Source organism: Neofelis nebulosa, chromosome 10 (genome assembly GCF_028018385.1).
Source record: "Neofelis nebulosa isolate mNeoNeb1 chromosome 10, mNeoNeb1.pri, whole genome shotgun sequence".
NCBI lineage: Eukaryota > Metazoa > Chordata > Mammalia > Carnivora > Felidae > Neofelis > Neofelis nebulosa.
Window position 1 is genome coordinate 80,062,187 of NC_080791.1, and position 12,767 is coordinate 80,074,953.

Here is a 12,767-nt window from a genome sequence, read left to right on the forward strand (position 1 = left end):
GAACTTATCAAACTCAACACTCAAAAAACAAATAATCCAGTGAAGAAATGGACAAAAGACATGAATAGACACTTATCCAAAGAAGACATCCAGATGGCCAACTGACATGTGAAAAAATGCTCAACCTCACTCATCATCAGGGAAATACAAATCAAAACCACAATGAGATACAACCTCACACCTGTCGGAATGGCTAACATGAACAACTCAGGCAACAACAGATGTTGGCGAGTATGCAGAGAAAGAGGATCTCTTTGGCGTTGTTGGTGGGAATGCAAGCTAGTGCAGCCATCATGGAAAGCAGTATGCAGATTCCTCAAAAAATTAAAAAAGAACTACCCTACGACCCAGCAATTGCACTACGAGGTGTTTATCCAAGGGATACAGGTATGCTGTTTCGAAGGGACACATACACCCCAATGTTTATAGCAGTACTATCAACAGTAGCCAAAGTATAGAAAGAGCCCAAATGTCCATCGATAGATGAATGGATAAAGAAGATGTGGTATATATATATATATATATATATAATGGAATATTACTCAGCAATCAAAAAGAATGAAATCTTGCCATTTGCAACTATGTGGATGGAACTAGAGGGTATTATGCTAAGCGAAAGAGTTAGAGAAAGACAAAAATCATATGACTTCACTCATATGAGGACTTTAAGATACAAAACAGATGAACATAAGGGAAGCTAAAATAATATAAAAACAGGGAGGGGGACAAAACATAAGAGACTCTTAAATACAGAGAACAAACAGAGGGTTACTGGAGGGGTGGTGGGAGGGGGGTATGGGCTAAATGGGTAAGGGGCATTAAGGAATCTACTCCTGAAATCATTGTTGTGCTATATGCTAACTAACTTGAATGTAAATTTAAAAAAGATAAATTAAATAAAAATGTCCTTGTTTTGCCCTAACTCTTAAAAAAAAGAAGTCCTATTTTATTTTAAGTTTATTTATTTATTTTGAGAAAGAGGCAAAGAGAGAGAGAGAGAGAGAGAGAGAGAGAGCACAAGAGGGGGAGGGGCAGAGAGAAGGAGAGACAGAATCCCAAGCAGGCTGTGCACCATCAATACAGAGCCTGATGCAGGACTTGAACTCATGAACTGTGAGATCATGCATGACCTGAAAAGAGATCAAGACTCGCCACTTAACCGACCGAACCACCCAGGCGCCCCTAAGAAGCCCAATTTTAAAGTTTATTGTTTGAAAGTCACAACATTGAATTTAGACTGGGACTTTGAAAGTTATCTGGGCATTCTATGTTTCTAAGGAAATACTACTGAACAGTACCTTTTTAGCTTCTCTGTATTTCTATTAAAATGAGATGAAAGGGAATATATTTGAAAATTTAATAGTAAAGATTCAGACTATGCACTGGAATTGATTTATTAAAGTTTCATAATTACAAACCATTGACCTCTGGAGATGAATTGTTGTTACATTGTGAATATTGCTTACATTGTGAATATTGTCACATTGCAAAATGCTCTATTTGGGTAGTGGCATATAAACAATGTAGGCAAAACCAAAGGAAGCTTATTGACTTAAAAATGTCAGTTTTTTTCCCCGATTAAATTTTATAATGGTCCCATATTAGGATTCACTGTGATTAAAGAGTGAATATTTGAGTAGGCTCTATGCTTTATCTACCTGTCGAATCTGGGCAAATTTCTTAAAGCCTGAATTGAGTTTCCTCATTTTAAATGATTAGGGGCATCTGGGTGGCTCAGTATGTCAAGCCTCTGACTCTTGGTTTCTGCTCAGGTCTTGATCTCAGGGTCTGTGAGTGCGAGCACCACATCAGGCTCTGCGCTGTCAGCACAGAGCTTGCTTGGGATTCTGTCTCTCTCCCTCTCTCTCTGCCCCTCCCCAGCTTGGGTGCAGGCTCTCTCTCTCTCTCTCTCTCTCTCTCTCTCTTTCTCTCTCTCTCTCTCTCTCTCTCTCAAAATAAGTAAACTTAAAATAAATTTATTAAAAATAATAAAAAATCATAAAAGGTAGCATGATTAGTTGCTGAGATACAAGAACATATGAACTTACACTTTTCTGGAATATGGAAGGGACTCTATAAATAGAAACTCTTACGTTATCTCTCCTACCCCAACAAAAAGAAAAAGATAAATAAGCAAACTCAGGATCTTTAAAATTATTTTAGTTATTTCAGTTTTTTAAACCAGTAAAATCTTTACTCCCACTTTAATTAACCTTAGTGTTTTGAGGGGTTTTATTTATTTATTTTTTAATATTTATTTATTATTGAGAGACAGAGAGAGACAGAGCCATGAGCAGGGGAGGGGCCGAGAGACTGGGAGACACAGAATGTGAAGCAGGCTCCAGGCTCTGAGCTGTCAGTACAGAGCCTGACCTGGGGCTCGAACTCACAAACGGGGGGAATCATGACCTGAGTGGAAGTCGGACGCTTAACCGATGGAGCCAGCCACCCAGGCGCCCCTGTTTTGAGTTTTAATCAAACATATCCCTGAACTCTTCTAATCCATTAGCATATGGGCCACACACATCCATATATATAACATCAAACAGGTTACTGAGTTATTCTCGGATCTTAAAATTATCAGCAATACCACAGGACATAAGAAATGTATTTTCTAAGTATTCCTAGGCAATTATTAGTATAGGAGAACAAATTACTGTTAAATGATTCTTTCTGATATAAATAAGGATTTACATCCTTTTGAAATATTAATAAACATTACTGATAGAGTAATTAGTCATTCCGTTTAGTACAGCAAGTTTCATATTCAAAACACCTTGGAAACACTCATATTCTATTTCTCATAGTTGATTTGGAATAATTCTTCTCTTGAATAAATAATGAAGCTATTATTTACATTATTATGACTTCATTTTTTTTTACTAATTTCATATTACTTGGTAATGAAGTTTATAAATACCCATGAAGACTTCTTTCTTTTTCAATCTTCATAGCTGCTGTTGCTTTTTTAAAATATATATGAAATGTTAACTGGATTGTGTAACAAGGACTGATGTTACAAGCACCAATTCTATGAGTAATTATGTCTAACGCTTGTTGAGATATGAAAAAATTGTTTAGATACCATCTAAGTTCTTCATTACCTAGTGGACACAGTCTAAATTCCTCAGTCTGGAAGTCAGATCTATCAACTACTTGATATAACATATTTTCCACTAATGAAACTTTTTCCTTGGGGCATGTTCATGTACTATTTTTTAATTCCCACAGACTCCACTCTAGAACTGTCTTCATTTGACCTTTGCTGAAATCTGACTCCTTTTCCCAAATTCATCTTTCCTCATATCAAACTCCAATCCTGTAAGACAGGGCTTGAGTCTAATATCTAGCCTTGATTTTTCCATCATATAACTGAAAAAAATTTTTGACTAGAATTAATCTTTCTCTTACATGCAGTATTTTATAACTTTATCTTTTTTTTCTTATTATAGAAAAAGTCTATGCTATTTCATGAAAAAAACAAAGCAGAAACACATACATACATACATACATACAGCATAAAACAATCCCATAATAGCCCCAGCTAGGGAAAAAAAAAAAATGCCTCACATACTTTCTCTCACAAACTCTGTTTTGTACATATCATGCAAACTTTTATATATTTTTGCACAAAGGTTACGACACTGTGGATACCAATTTGTGAACTATTTTTTAACAAAGTATGAACAATTTCTATGTCGACAGATCTGTTTTTTAACTGGAATAGCATTTAATTATTTTATGTTTTCATCTAAATTGTGTACATAGTAATAAACACGCATAAGTCCACCAACCAACATAAAAACAGGATTGGAGCATAATCAGAATACTGACATTAGCTGTGTATTTTTTTTAAATGTTTATTTATTTATTTTTGAGAGGGAGAGAGAGAGCACAAGCAGGGAAGGGGCAGAGAGGGGGGTGGGGGGAGAGAGAGAGAATTCCAAGCAGGCTCTGTGCTCTCAGCATGGGGCTTGAACTCATGGACCATGAGATCATGATCTGAGCTGAAGTCAGATGCTTAACTGACTGAGGCACCCAGATGCCCCAGCTGTCTATTTTAAAGCAAAAATTTTGCTGATTTAGTATAAAATGATAGCTCCCTTAAGTCTCAATTTGCATTTTCTTGATTGCTAATGAGATAGAGATATCTTGTCCTAATGTAACACAAAATTTGTTTTACCCATTATGAAGCATGACTATATCTTTTCTCTTTACTTAAGTTTTGTCTATTACTTTTTTATTTATAGGGATCCTTTATACATCTGAATATCATTCCTTTTATTGGTAAATAACTATTCTTAATTCCTGTGTGTGCTTTTTTCTTTTTTGACTTTGTTTTTGATGTCTTTTAATAAAAAGGACTAAATTTCCATGTAGTCAAATCAACCTATCAACCTACTTTATGATTAGTCCTTATTGCTCTTTTTATTTAAAAAAAAAGTTTCCTGCCCTGAAGTCGTAAAACTGTTCTTCTGTATTTCTTCCAAATATTTTACAGATTATTTTTACTGTATTACTGAATCTACATAGAATTATTCTAGTGTGATTTAGATATGCAAATTAAATGTTAATCTGTACCATTGATTTTCTCAATAATTACTAAAGAGTGCACATTTTTCCAGTAACTTGCAATTCACTATATTACTAGTTTCCTCATTTTTATTTCAGTAAGTTTTGCAAAGTTATATTTTTCTAGAAATTTGCCAATTTTATATGTGGTTTATAATAGATTGGCTTTAAAGTATTTGTGGTTTTATTGCTAGGTCTTTTAAAATTTTGCTGTAAATATAGTTATACCAACTTTTTCATTCCAAATAGTTTATTTGTGCCTATCAATATTTCTTCAAAGTTGTCTATTAATATTAATATTTCTTAAAAAATTATTTTTTCTGCTTAAGTTTTCTAGTCTCGTTTTGCTTTCTAGTTATACAATTTTCCCTCCTCTCTTTATTGTCAGCATTTTCCTCCTGTATTTGGGTAATTTTCAGACTTCTTAAGAGTTTTATCCTTTTCTCTTTTTTTGATGTAAGTATTTTAGAATTATACATTTTCCTACAAAGGGTTTACTTTGGCTACATCCAAAAATTTTAAATATAGCATTTTGAAGGCTACATTATGATTTCCTCTTAGATGTATGAATTATTTATAATATATTTTTTTAATTTAGAAATAGATTGTGGATTTTGTTAGATTATATGGCAAATGAGAACTAAGATTGCTGACAGAAATGAAGTTGCCAATTAGCTGATCTTAAAATAGGGAGACTAACCTGGATTATTTGTGTGTGCCCAAAGTAAAACAGGACACCTTAAAAGTGGGCAAAAAAGCAGGGCACCTGGGCGGCTCAGTCAGCTAAGCATCAGACTCCTGATTTCAACTTAGGTTGCGATCTCACCACTGGCAATATTGAGCCCCACGTCACGCTCTGCACTGACAGTGTGGAAGCTATTTGGGATTCTCTCTCTTCCTCTCTCTCTGTCCCTACCCTGTGCTTGCTTGCTCTCTCTCTGCCTCTCAAAATATATAAATAAATGTTTTTTTTTAAAGTGGGCAAGAAGAGCAAAAATGGGGAGTTGTGGCTACGAAAGACATGGGTGATAAAGATCTGTGGAGTTTGAAGACAAAGGATGAGAGATACAGCTAAAGGACCTGAGTAGGCTATCGCAACTGGAAAAAGAGAATTGTGTTCTTCTCTAGAGCCTCCAGAAGATAACATAGTCCTGCTGAAACCTTGATTTTAATTCATTGAGACCATGTCAAACATCTGACCAACAGAACTTTAAGATAATAAATTGCCTTGCTTTACTCCAATCAGTGTGTTGTGATTTGTTATAGCAGTACTAGGAAATTAATGCAATGGTATTGGACCAAATTTCATAACATTATGACTTTGGACAATGATTTAATCATCATCTGAGTTTTAATTTTCTTTTCTGCAAAAATAGGGATTCTGATACATCTTTTTTCTTCCTCATAGTTTAACACGTTGACATGCAGATTTATCATAAAATTGCCATATAACTTTATTCTAATATCTCCTCTCCTGGGAATGTTATTAAGTGTCATTACATCTTTTTTTGCTCCCTTGGAACCACAGAGCAATCCCTTAGAATCCCTTATCATACCTGCCTCAGTCTTTAGAAGTTATTTGTGAAAGGAGTGACTTACAGCTGAGCCACCCAGGTGCCCTAAGAACAAGAATCTTAAGCAGGCTCCACGCTCAGCTCCAAACCGGCTTCGGGGCTCAATCCCATGACCTTGGGATCATGACCTGAGTCGCAATCAAGAGTCAGTTGCTCAACTGACTGAGCCTCCCAGGCACCGCAAACTAAATAATTTTGGTAATCGGGATAGTGCTTACTTATAGAATTTATCACAGAAAACTTCTGCTCACATTTAGACTGAAAGGAGATTTGAGCAAACTCCAAGATTTGTTTTTGTTAAGAATCCAGTCAGCTCTGTTAGTTTTTTAGGGAATGATTTGTTGACTCTTATTTAGAGATAACTCTATTATACAGAATCCCACAAGAGGGTTTGTGTTCCCTCTTAGCAATCATCTAACTTCGGTAAACCATCTGAGACTGAAGAACTAGAGAGAAATAAAAGTCTGGAAGTTTGGGCTTTCAAGTTAAAGCTGTCATTCAGGAAATACCATAAGAATGGAAATAAGAGGTAACCAAGGACAAGGATGTGTGTTTTCTGCTGTAGAGAAGCAGAAGGACTTTAGTGGAATTGCAAGCACAGAACTAGAAGGGCATTAACTGAACTCTGAAAATGATATATTAGCTAATGACAAATTTTATTTGGATTGTAGCGTATTATTTTACCTTGAGGATAGACATGGAGGTGGAACAAGGAGAAGCTTTGTTCTTTCACCTTTTTTTTCTTTTTATAACTTCTGAATCATCTCTCTAAAAATTGTTTCAATTACCACCACATGCAGTTTTTCTGGTCACTGTCTTTGCCTCATTTTATATATGTGAGCTAAAGTTTAAAAAGGGATGGTTCTGGGAAAATTATGGGTGGATGACATTCATACCACCTTGCCTTATGACTTTCATTTATCAACAACCTATAAAAACTATCAGAAATTTTTATTAGATCAAACTTAATGAGTAGACAGAAAAATAATGTATTTGGCAAATTTAATTTAATAAATATATATGGGTATTTATATTATTCAAATAGAGTGTAATTTTATGTCCACTAATTTTTTTTTTTGAGCAATTACTTGAACCCAAGGCAAGCTTTAATGAAGTTAAAGTACAATGTAGCAACTAGACACTACAGAAAGAGTACTCTGTAAAGGCCCCCTCCTTTTCATCTATCGCACATAATACAGAAACCAGATGCTTGGGGAAAGTCATTACATAACTTGAGGTTGAAGAGAGGACATACAGTAAATGGTTATGAATCCTGTCAACCATTATCTCTAGTAGGGAGGTATTAAGATGGAGTTGGAGATACAAAGAAATTGGAATATGACAGCTTGGGTTAATCACTAGTTCTGTCATCCCAAAGCTGTTTGATGTGGGTGACTCAGTGAACCTCTCAAAGTCTGTTTCCTTGCCTAGAAGATGGAGCTAATAATAGCTGCCTCACAGAGTTCAGGTGAGTTACAAGATGAAGAGTTCTGTGATGTTTCTATTCCTTGTCCATCTTGATGCTATTTGTGAAGAGTTGTGGAGATGAAAGAGGCATTGTCTTTGCCTTTAAAAAGTTCATGATCTCATTTTTCTGTTAAGACCCTGGGAACTAAATTAGGTCAACAAAGCAATTCCAGTCTCTTCACTCATCATCATCCTCATCACAGGAAAGATAGGGGCCATGGTTTGGTCTTGAGAGGCCACTGCATGTGTAGGCTTTGGCAGAATTCATTCCTAACAGTATTAGTCTTGGTGCCCATCATTTCTGCTTCAGTTCTTCAATACCCTTCTCTTGGTCTGTAGTTGCCCGTGATACAGGCCCTGTGCATTTCAATTGTGTCTTGTCTTTAAGGTACCACTGCCCCTCGTTATCTGCTGTCAGTTTTCTTCATACCATTGTTTCCTCTTTTTTCCAGTCCCCCCCCCCTTTTTTCAGGTAGGAAAGTTAATATAAACACTGTTACTGAATATTGGTTAGAAATCTATCCCATTTTATCTTAAGACCATTAAGTGTTATATTAAAGTGCTTACTGCTGCGTCTGGGTGGCTCAGTCACTTGAGCGTCTGACTTCGGCTGAGGTCATGATCTCGTGGTCTGTGAGTTCGAGCCCTGCATCAGGCTCTGTGCTGACAGCTCAGAGTCTGGATCCTGCTTCAGATTCTGTGTCTCCCTCTCTCTCTGCCCCTCCCCTGCTCATGCTCTGTCTCTCTCTCTCTCTGTCAAAAATAAATACACATTAAAAAAAATAAACTGCTTACTAGTTGAAAGAAATATATTGTGATATAAATATTATATATAGTTTTATATATATGTATATGTGTGTGTGTATATATATATATATATATATACACACACACATATACATAATTTATCATCACCATGATGATACTATTTGTGAGCCCAGAATCAAAGTTGTTTTTCCATGTCATTCACCTTCACACTCCCTGATTATTTTTCTGGAAACTTCCACTGCTAAGGAAAGAACTTCACATATCACCTATTCCAGTTTCCTCATGTGCTATGTTAAAAAAATATGTACACACTACATAAAAATCAAGTTAAATTAGAGAAAAGCCACATGTGTAATATATATGCTATGGTTTCTCCAACAGAATATAGAAATGACTAAGATTTGCCATTTATTCTAGAATTCTTTCTTGACAAGTATACTGTCAGGGATTCTCATTTTATTTATTTAAAAAAAAACAGTTTCTCTAATAGAAATTTTCATGTTTAAGACGGGTTCTCAGTACTATCTGAAAGGTTTGGGCTTTGGGATTTTTCCTCAGAAAAGACAAGAAAACCTTGGATATACTATTGAGGACGTTTAAAATTATTTTGCCTTCTATAGAATGATGGAACATATTCAAGTGCTAGGAGAATGAGTAAGACATTTCTAAATTACTGGAAGGGGTAGTTGTTTAGTTTCCTGTAGTTACCAGAAAGATGATAGCTTAAAATAACAGAAATTTATTCTCTCACATGTTTGGAGACTAAAAGTCTGAATCTGGCAGTACTATACTCTCTCTGGGAGTTTTAGGGGAAAATGTGCTTGCTGCCTCCTTCAATTTCTGGTGACTTTGTGAACATTCTCAACTTCTGGTGCCTTTGTGAACATTCCGAGGCTCATGAGTGTATCCTTCTTGCCTCTATTCTCATCTGCCATTACCTTGTGTTCTGTGTGTCTTTATGAAATCTCCCTCTGTCTTATATGGGCACTCAGGAGGGTATTTAGGGCCCATCCGTATAATCCAGGGTGGTACAGACTGAATTGTGCCCCCCTAAAACTCCCATGTTGGAGCTTTAACTATATTTGGAGAAGGCGCCCTTAAGGAAGTTATTAAGTAATTAAGGTCATAAGGTTACAGCCTTAATCTGGTACGATTATAAGAAGAGATACCAGAGGGGCGCCTGGGTGGCGCAGTCGGTTAAGCGTCCGACTTCAGCCAGGTCACGATCTCACGGTCCGTGAGTTCGAGCCCCGCGTCAGGCTCTGGGCTGATGGCTCGGAGCCTGGAGCCTGTTTCCGATTCTGTGTCTCCCTCTCTCTCTGCCCCTCCCCCGTTCGTGCTCTGTCTCTCTCTGTCCCAAAAATAAATAAAAAACGTTGAAAAAAAAAAAAAAAAAAAAGAAGAGATACCAGAGAGCTTGCTCTCTCTCTCTCTCTCTCTCTCTCTCTCTACCATGTGAGAACAACTTAGAAGGCATCAGTGTCCAAGTAAAGAAGAAAACCTTCACCAACAGCAAACCCTGCTAGGTATTGATCTGGGAATTTTCAGACTCAGGAACTGTGAGAAAATAAATGTTCTGTTATTTAAGCCACCCAGTCTGTGGTATTTTGTTATGGCAGCCTGATTGAACAAGACTCTGAATAATTTCCTCTTCTCGAAGACCTTAATTTCATCACATCCTTTGCCATATAAAATAACATTTACTCTTTTATCATAGGACATATCATATATATTTTTGTGGGCCCACTATTGTACACCATATAACCTACTAAGTACACAATCTGTTATTTTTTTTTTCCTAAGGAAAGTTTATTTTCAACCTGTAATTCAAAAATTCACAACATTAAAGATTATGATTACAAAATAAATATAATTTCAGTGATATGCCACTATCCAGATTTCTCCTTTTACCCATTCCCCTTTGGATTTTTTCATTTTTTTATTGAGATATAATTGATGTATAACATTATATTAGTCTCAGGTATACAACATAATGATTTGATATTTGTATATATTGCAAAAGGATCATCACAATAATTTCTAGTTGAAGTCCGTCACCGTACATCATTATAAAATTATTTTTTCTTAGGATGAGAACTTTGAAGATCTACTCTCTTAGCAACTTACAAATTATGCATTATAGTATTATTAACAATAGCCACCATTGTGTACATTAAATCCTCATAACTTACTTATTTTATAACTGAAAATGTATACCTTTTAACCCCCTTCACCCATTTCTCCCACCACCCAGTCGCTACCTCAGGCAATCACGAATACGTTCTCTATATTTTTGAGCTTGTTTCTTGGTTTTTGCTTTTTTTGTTTTTAATGAGATCATAGTATTTGTCATTTTCTGTGTGACGTATTTTACTTAATATTCCCAAGGTCCAACCATGTTGTTACAAGTAACAAAATTTCATTTTATTTATGGCTGAATAATATTGTGTGTGTCTGTGTGTGTGTATATTTCTTTATCCATTCGTCCATAGATGGACACATAGATTGTTTCTATGCCTTGGCTATTGTAAATAATGCTGCAATGAACATGGGGGTGCATATATCTTTTCAAGTTAGTGTTTTTGTTTTCTTCAGAAAATACCCAAAAGTAGAATTGCTGGATCATATAATAGTTCTATTTTTAAGTTTTTTTGAGAAAAATCCGTACTGTTTTTCCTAATGACTACACCAACTTACATTCCTACCAACAGTGCAAGGGAATCCCCTTTTCTCCACATCCTCACCAACAGTTGCTATTTCTTACCATTTTCATAATACCCATTCTAAGAGGTATGAGGTGATAGCTCATTGTGCTTTTAATTTGCATTTCCCTGATGATTAGTGATGTTGAACATCTTTTCAAGTACTGTTGGCCATCTGTATGTCTTCTTTGGAAAAAAAATGTCTATTCAGATATTTTCATTTTTTAATTGTATGGTTTTTTGTTTTGTTATTTATTTTTATTTGTTTATTTATTTACTATTGACTTGTATGAGCTCTTTATGTATTTTGGTTATTTATCCCTTATCAGATGTATGATTTCAAAAATATATATTTTTCCCATTCAGTGTATTGCCTTTTCATTTTGGTAGTGGTTCCCTTTGCTGTGAAGAAGCTTTTTAGTTTGATGTAATCTCACTTATTTAATTTTGCTAGTGTTGCCTTTGCTTTTCATGTCCGATCATCTCCAAGACCTATGTCAAGGAGCTTACCACCTACGTTTTCTTCTAGGAATTTTATAGTCTCATGTCTTAACATTCAAGATTTTAATCCATTCTGAGTTAATTTTTGTGCATGGTATAAGATAACAGTCCAGTTTCATTCTTTTGCATGTGGCTGTCTAATTTTCCCACCACCATTTATTGAAGAGATTGTCTTTTCTTCATTGTATATTCTTGGTATTTGTATCATAAATTAATTGAACATATATGTGAGGTATTTTTCTGAGCTCCCTGTTCTATTCCATTGATCCATATGTCTCTGCTTTTATACCAATACCACACGTTTGGGATTACTGTAGTTCTTTATATAGTTTGAAATTGGGAAGCCTGATGCCTTCACCTTTGTTCTTTCTCAAGATTGCTTTGGCTATATGGGGTCTTTTGTGATTCCACATGAATTTTAGGATTATTTGACCTATTTCTGTGAAAAATTTAATTAGAATTTTGTTAAGGATTGCACTGAATCTTTAGATCTCTTTGGGTAGTAGCCTGGGCATTTTAACAATATTAATTCTTCCAGTTCATGAGCATGGAATATTTCTCCATGTATTTGTGCTTTCTGCAATTATTTAATTAATGTCTTACAGTTTTCAGTGCACAGGTCTTTCATCTCCTTGTTTAAGTTTATTCCTAGGAGTTTTATACTTTTTAATGATATTGTAACAGATTATTTTCTTAATGTCTCTTTCTGATAATTTGTTATTAGTATATAGAAACACAATAGATTTTTGTGTATTGCTTTTATATACTATACCTTTAATGGATTCATTTATTAGTTCTAACAGGTTGTTGGAGTAGTCGTTAGGGTTTTCTATATATAATATGTCATGTGTGAAAAGCAGCAAGTTTTCTTCTTTTTTTCCATTTGGACACCTTTATTTATTCTTTCTTGCCTACTTGCTCTGGCTAGAATTTCCAATACTATGGTGAATAAAAATGACAAGCATGGATAGTCTTGTCTTGTTCCTAATCTTAGAGGAAAAGCTTTTAGGTTTTCACCATTGGCTGTATTAGCTGTGGGTCTGTCATATATGACCTTTATTGTGTTTAAGTATGTTTCCTCTATACCCATTTTGTTGAGAGTAAATGGATGTTGAATTGCAACAAATGCTTTTTCTGAATCTATTGAGAAGATTCTATGATTTTATCTTTCATTTTGTTAATG

At 35.2% G+C, this 12,767-nt stretch overlaps 1 protein-coding gene across 4 annotated transcripts in view; it reads left to right on the forward strand.

The window, feature by feature from the left end:
* Positions 1 to 12,767, forward strand: part of LUZP2 (leucine zipper protein 2) — a 502,146-nt gene that overhangs the window by 452,439 nt on the left and 36,940 nt on the right. The window lies entirely within an intron of this gene.